General features: G+C 35.6%; 1 protein-coding gene and 1 pseudogene across 2 annotated transcripts in view; one reads left to right on the top strand and one right to left on the bottom strand.

Moving 5' to 3' along the window:
- The window catches only part of Mtx2 (metaxin 2), a 51,361-nt gene that overhangs the window by 20,774 nt on the left and 23,435 nt on the right, over positions 1 to 7,152 (bottom strand). The window lies entirely within an intron of this gene.
- LOC102002246 lies at positions 977 to 1,567 on the top strand (annotated as a pseudogene).

Here is a 7,152-nt window from a genome sequence, read left to right as displayed (position 1 = left end):
TCGAACTCACAGAGATCCGCCTGCCTCTGCCTCCTGAGTGCTGGGATTAAAGGCGTGCGCCATCACTGCCTGGCACATTTCAAGTCTTTATTGCCAAAAATACTAGCAATATTCCAGAAGGGAACATGAGAAAAAAATGGTTAAATTAAATTTAAAACCACTGGGCGGTGGTGGTGCACACCAGCACTCAGGGAGGCAGAGGTAGGCGGATCTCTGTGAGTTCAAGGTCAATCTGATCTACAGAATTAGTCTTTTTCTATGTTTCACTGCTTTATACTTCTTTTGCTTAATTTTCCCCTAAGGTTTGTTTTCACCTATATGTAATTTTAATAGGCAAATGCTGTATCTTTTTCTATTCTAATTTTGGCTGCTTTTATAAAGAATCTAATTTTTCAAAGCTCTCAGATGTTGATGTATCTAAAGTTGAGCTAAATATTCCAGTAATAGTTTTTATGAGAGTGTGTACTAAGGATGGTTCTATTCTCTCATCACATGTCTTCATATGTGCTCTTAAATGTCATTTTCATGCTTTGGTAACAGATTTGCTCTATATAAAGCATATTTCTTATTATATTTTATTATTTGCTTATTGAGTTATGATTTCTGATTACAAATAGCTAAAGTTTCTGTTTGTTTTCTAAACCAATGCCTGCTTATTAATAGGTGTAAGTATTGATTTCTTAAAACACTAATTAATAGGTGGGTTTACTTAAAGCACTGAACTTTGGATTCATAGAATTAAAAGATGCTAATCCTTATTGTAGCTTGCCAGTACTTTTCAAGAACTTACTGTATGTAAAGGATAGGTAGTAAAGACAGTTATGGTCTGAAGGTACTGACGGAACTTACACTCTGAAGGGAGAGGTCTTTTATCTGCATGATTTTGATAAATTATGAAGTAAAACATTGTCAGTACCGTATGCTTATTTACTTGTTTTTGTTTTGTTAAAAAAGAATATATAGTAATGTGTGTTGAAAATCAATCATTCTCTTTCTCCTTCAGCTCGTTACCAGTATTAGTATTTTAGACAAACTGTGTCCAAGGACTCACTTCTGCTGAGGTGTCCCTGGGGTCAAGATCCACAATGACTTCTTGGGACAGAAGGCAAAAGTTGATGGATTCCCATTTTGTGGCCGCATAGTGTCAGATGAATATGAGCACCGCTCTTCCACAGCCCCCGAGGCTGCCGGTATTTGTGCCAACAAACACGTGGTAAAGAGTTGTGGTGAGAGAGGATGGCTTTCATGTGTGAGGGAGGCCCCGCCCTTTACTTGTCATCCAAATGAACAAGATGCTGTCCTGTCCTGGGTCTGACTGGCTCCGGACAGGTATGCATAGTGCCTTGGGAAGTCCCAGGTCAGTGACCAGGGTTCACCTTGGCCAGGCCATCATGTCCATCTGCACCAGGCTACAGAATAAGGACACATGTGACTGAGGCTCTGCCAAGTTTACGTTCCCTGGCTGCCAGAAGATCCACATCTTAGAGATGTGGGGCTTCACCAAGCTTAATGCAGTGAGTTTGAAGACATGGTTGCTGAGAAGCAGCTCGTTCCTGATAACATCTAATATACCAGCAATATATTGGTCCCTTGCATTTCTGAGGGAGTCCACGGTACTCTCCTGTACCCTCCCAAATCATGTTCAGTAATAAATCTCACATCCAGTCAAAAGCAAAAAAAAAAAAAAAAAAAAAAAAAAAAAAAGAAAGAAAAAAAAAAACCACCAGCAGCATAGCTGGCACTCACCAAGTAGGGGTGAAGTGTTTTCTACAGTCTAAGAAGAGATGTAAAGTTTTGTTACAGTTCCAACTGAAAAAAAATAACTGTAACAAAAAAATTCTAATTTTTATTAGCTAAACAGATTAAGTAGGGACGGATAATATACTCACTTCATTTCAGCTAAGTAATTCTAACACAGCCCTGGATGTTTAGCAGCTACCTCTTTCCTCTCCCATACCTGAAGATATGCTAACATCTTGTCTTAGACGTTAAACACTAACACTAACACTCTCTAATGTAAATCAGCCAAGTGACAGGAAAATGTTAAAGTAATCCAAAATTTTAAATAATTTTCTTTAATTAAACTTTTAAGATTGAGGACAGTTTAATACGACTTTTTCCATCACACAGAGCACATTAACAGCACTGCTCAATGACAGCGATCACAGCCTACGCTGCCCACCTCAGGACCAAACTTCTCTTCAGGTCATAATTACATCTGAAACACTTCACGTGAAAACTCTATAAAGCTTATTCTCAATCATGCAATGCCACTTTCGGGCACAAAGTGAAAATAATTCTGATTTTAATTTCTATCCTGTTTCACCAGAACACAAAGGAAAATCAGTACCGACAACTGAAGAATTATTTTCCACTTTACTGAAGAGAGATGTTTTAAAATTAAAAACCATGAAGAAATCTACCCACAAAATAATTCGTTTTACATCAAACAGCTGCAGACCCCATAATTGAAATAATGTATCTAAGGTTAAAAATGAGAAGTGTTAGGTATCATTCTTAAAGAGACATATTAAATTCCTAATACAGTTACAGTAATAGCGCTATTTGTAGTTTAACATAAATTAAGACCGTAATTATATTTGTGACTATTTTAAACAAAATAACAAATTCCTTTGTACCTGTGAATGTAATTTATAGCAAAGCCAGGTTCATTTTCCAAACCAATCTATTTCACACTGCAGAGGTACTCTGGTATAACAGTATAATGTAATTCTTGTGGAATGTTGAAAGAGGAGATTCACTAAAAGCACAGAAGAGGTTTGAAGATAAATGAAGGTGCTATTCATTCAAGGGTAATTTCATCTTAGAACTGTATGAGAGATGTTTCACTCACACTGGATAGTGTATGGTCTCAATTTTAAGTGTGTTTTCAGCTCAAATACAATACTGCTAGATCGATTATGCTGATATTGTACATCTAATAATGAAGAATGCTAGCATTTTTCTACTAAAAAAAATAGATTGTCTTCTTCTTACCACTATGTCTTCATTGTTCTATTTAACTGCAACAAATGTTAACATACAGTTTGCTATTTACCTTTTAAAGAAACAAGCAAAAAAGTGATGATACTTTAAACTTAAAATTTCTCAGAGACTTATAGAAACATGGACTTTTAATAGGTTAAATAAATATTTGCATTAGAAAATATTAGCTGGTATAAACTACTTCATAAATTACTAAAGATGACAATTTACCCACCTACTTTATTTTGAATATGCAATACTTCATGGCTGCAAATCCTATAAGACTAGTTCAGATGTTTTACACATCATATCATTCATGTGCTAAAGAACTAATATGATATCGAAATTGTTTCACTCTGTTAAGTTCTGTTTACTATATAAATTCAGTTTTATTTTAGAAACATTTTATACTTATTCATACTTTATACCTCATAATTCATGGCAGGTGTTTTAAGTGCAACTTACCATAATCATCTAATTAATGTAATATAAAACAACAAATCTGAAGAAATTAAATTCAAGGAAACATCTACAGCCTTCATCTCGTTCATCTTGGAATACTGAAAAGGGCAGCTGTTGCTATGTTCTCTTCCTTAGTTATTACTGCCTTCTAACTCTGAAGGTAAATACAAAACCTCATTTTACAGAGTATGATCAAAGTGAGGACAGACTTTGAAATCTTTAAATTCATATTTTATGAAACTATAAAGCAGCTTTAATTTTTAAATATTTTCCATAAATAGCATTTTATTCGTTCTCTATTAAAATACATCAAATGCCAGCATCCTAGCAGTATTCCCATCACGTTTAAGTTGGCACTTCATACTGAATATAACAACTTGTTTAAAACAAAAATGTATGCAACCCAATCAAATACTCAAGATTATTTCACCTAAAATTCTGCACGCAAGCTGTCTGCCATTGCCATTTATCTAAATGACTTGACAAGGAGCTATTTTCATACATTTTCCAATTCAACAACTGACTTGCAATCCAAAGAAAAAAGGTACTTACTCCTCACTGCTCAACCCCAAGATTACATTAGGATATGACCGTTAATCACTAATAAATACTTCCACCTACAAAGCTTCTTTTGTTAAAAGGCAAAAGCAAGGGTCAGTTTAAGTAATCAGTCCATCTGATATGTTAGTGTTCACAGCATTAGTGATGCCTATAAAAACTTTGAATTTTTGACAATATAATCAACAGAAAAAATAGTTTTTGTTATTATTTTTATTTTCTCATTTTTAGAGTTACTCACAAAACCCAAGGAAAATAAAAAAGATTAAATGAAACATAAACACTCTCTTTAATCTAAGCTTAAATGTCATTCTTAATGTTTAAGTGCTACTTTTTCATGCAGAATTCTAATAATGATTATTTGTCTGTGACACTAAAAAAAATTCCAATTTTACAGACTCTATATTCAGACACACAAAAAAAGAAAAGCTAGGTGGTTTACATTGGCTTCATATATATTAAATAAAATTATTTCTAAACCTCACCAAAAAGTATTATTTTATTTATATATATATGTGTGTGTGTGTGTGTGTGTGTGTGTGTATACACACACTTATATATATGAAGATATTCTCAAAACAAGTATATAAATCCTTAAAGTCAAAACAGGCATTAATTCTCTGCTCAACGTCTTCTATTTCCATAGCTTCAATTTTTTCAAAAGAACTTTTCACTACCTAAGAAGCTTAATAATAACATAAGAATGTCTTTGCTACATTTCCAAATCCCAAAAACTGAGACATGTATCTTTTATAACTTAATGTAAATTGTAATATGCTAAGAAATGTCAGAAACAATGTATAATTAAAAATTCACTTATTGTGGGGCAGTGGTGGTGCATGCCTTTAATCTTAGCACTTGGGCTGCGGCAGCAGGCAGATCTCAGTGAGTTTGAGGCTAGCCTGGTCTACAGAGTGAGTTCCAGGACAGTCAGGACTGTTACATAGAGAAACTCTGTCTCAAAAAACAAAGCACAAATTCACTTACTAGCAGGGCAGTGGTAGCACACGCCTTTAATTCCAGCACTCAGGAGGCAAAGGCAGGTGGATATCTTGAGTTCGAGGGCCAGTTTGGTCTACAGAGTGAGTTCCAGGACAGCCAGAGCTACTGGGGGATGAGGGGGTCATGTATTATTAGGCCAACAGCTGAACCTCTCTGCCTCACCACTCTTCTCTGTGGGGAAGTAGAAATTTTAATGATACCAACTCCATGAGATTGCTAAGGAGAGGGTCCTTTTGACATGTAACTCACACAGCACTGGCCTCATAGAAGGATTAAACTAATAAAAGCAATGTGCTCAGCACAATGTCGCCCACACATAGAACTTAACCAATATGGATGGAGGCTTTCTGTTTTCCTCCATAATTGGTGGGCTCTGTGTCTTTAGAAAGATCAGCTCTGAATTTTCAAGATGTCTACTTTTTGTGTTGTGTTTTCCGGCTTTGTTGTTGGTCGCTTAAAGACTAGGTCTCATATATAGCCTAGGCTAGCCTGAAACTCATCTAGCCACAGCTGGGCTTGAATTATGATGATCCTTCTGCCTCAGTTTCCAAAATGCTAGGATTATGGCTATGTGCCACATCTTGATTTGTTTGTTTCTTTTTTTCATGTTTGTGGGTGTTTTGCATGTATATCTTTGCACCATGTGATGCATGGAACTACAGCTACAGCTGTGAGCCACCAGGTGAATGCTGGCAACTGAGAGCAGCCAGTGCTCTGAACCTCTAAGACATCTCTCTAGTACCACATTTTAAAAAAGGGTAATAGTAGCACCCTGCATTGGGCTATGGTAAAAACTGATCATAATACTTTACATAAAAGCTTTCGTAGAGTTGGTTATACACAATCATATTTAATATTAAATTTTAAAACAAATCTGAATATTCTTAAATAACATTAGGTTTATGCATTGAATATCAACATATTTGGCATAGCATGAAACATGCTCCAGTGCACAGCTTCATGCCCATAAATATACAGGCAGCAGAAAGTGGACTTGGTGGGTAACAAAAAGAAGACAAAAGGACAAGAGGTTGGGAAAGTGTGAGGATGGGAAATGATCTAGAAGAAGGTTGGGGAAGGAGTAGTAGGGTAAACATGAACAAAATCCATGTATGAAATTATCAGAGAATTCATAAACTCCTGTTTAATGTGGTTATAAAAATTATTGATGTTAATGTTCCCTTTAAAACCTTATATATAATATTTATTCCCAGTGGTGTTCTTTAGGCATTATCAAGCTTGTAAGCTTCTAATTGTCTTGTTGAAACTGATTAAATGTATTTCTGCCAAGAATCAGAACAGAAGGAAATAATCAGCATCCCCTGCATATTTATAACACTCCAAGTATCTTTCTAAATGTTTTAAATATGTTAATCCATCCGATTCCCATTTGCCAACGGGACAGTAACTACCTTATGTCTATTTTACAAAAGAAGAAACTTGAAACAGAGTTCTTAAAGCATACCGTCCTTGGAACAGGGATAAACTGCCCATTTCTCTTTGTGGAATTTGTTATAATATATATATTACATATAAATATCTATATCTACTGTTTCTAACTGAAACAGCACAGACGTTTAGACAGGGTCTATGTAACCCTGACAGTCTTGGAATTCACCATGTAGCCCAGACTGCCTCAGACAAGATATACCCGCCTCTGTGCCCGCCTCTGCCTCCTGAGTGCTAAGAATAAAGGGATAAAGTGCACACCCAGAACTTCTTACTTTTAAAAAGCGGGGTTTTTCTTTTGTGAAAAGCTTAAGAATTCCTATGTATTCATAGTCACTTGTTCGTGCTGTATTTCTAAACTAGCACTGTACAATACAAGTGCCAGCACTCATATGCCTGAGCATATGACTAGCACAAACAGACATATTCTAGGTGTACACATCAGATTTTGAATTTAATTTGAAGAAAGTAAAACAAATTTTCTATTGATTTTATGATATTTTGATATACTGGGCTAAGTAAAACATTACTAAAATTAACTACTTTTTTTTTTTACTTTCCATCTTTTTTTTTATTGAGAAAAAAAAAATTTCCGCCTCCTCCCAGCCTCCCACTCCTCCCGCCCTCCCCCCACTCCTCTCCCTCTCCCTCTCGAGTCTGAAGAGCAGTCAGGGTTCCCTGCCCTGTGGAAAGTCC

The sequence above is a fragment of the Microtus ochrogaster genome, chromosome 4, assembly GCF_000317375.1.
Source record: "Microtus ochrogaster isolate Prairie Vole_2 chromosome 4, MicOch1.0, whole genome shotgun sequence".
Taxonomy (NCBI): domain Eukaryota; kingdom Metazoa; phylum Chordata; class Mammalia; order Rodentia; family Cricetidae; genus Microtus; species Microtus ochrogaster.
The sequence above is the reverse complement of the archived record's forward strand: the minus strand, read 5'-3'. Positions and strand labels throughout refer to the sequence as shown.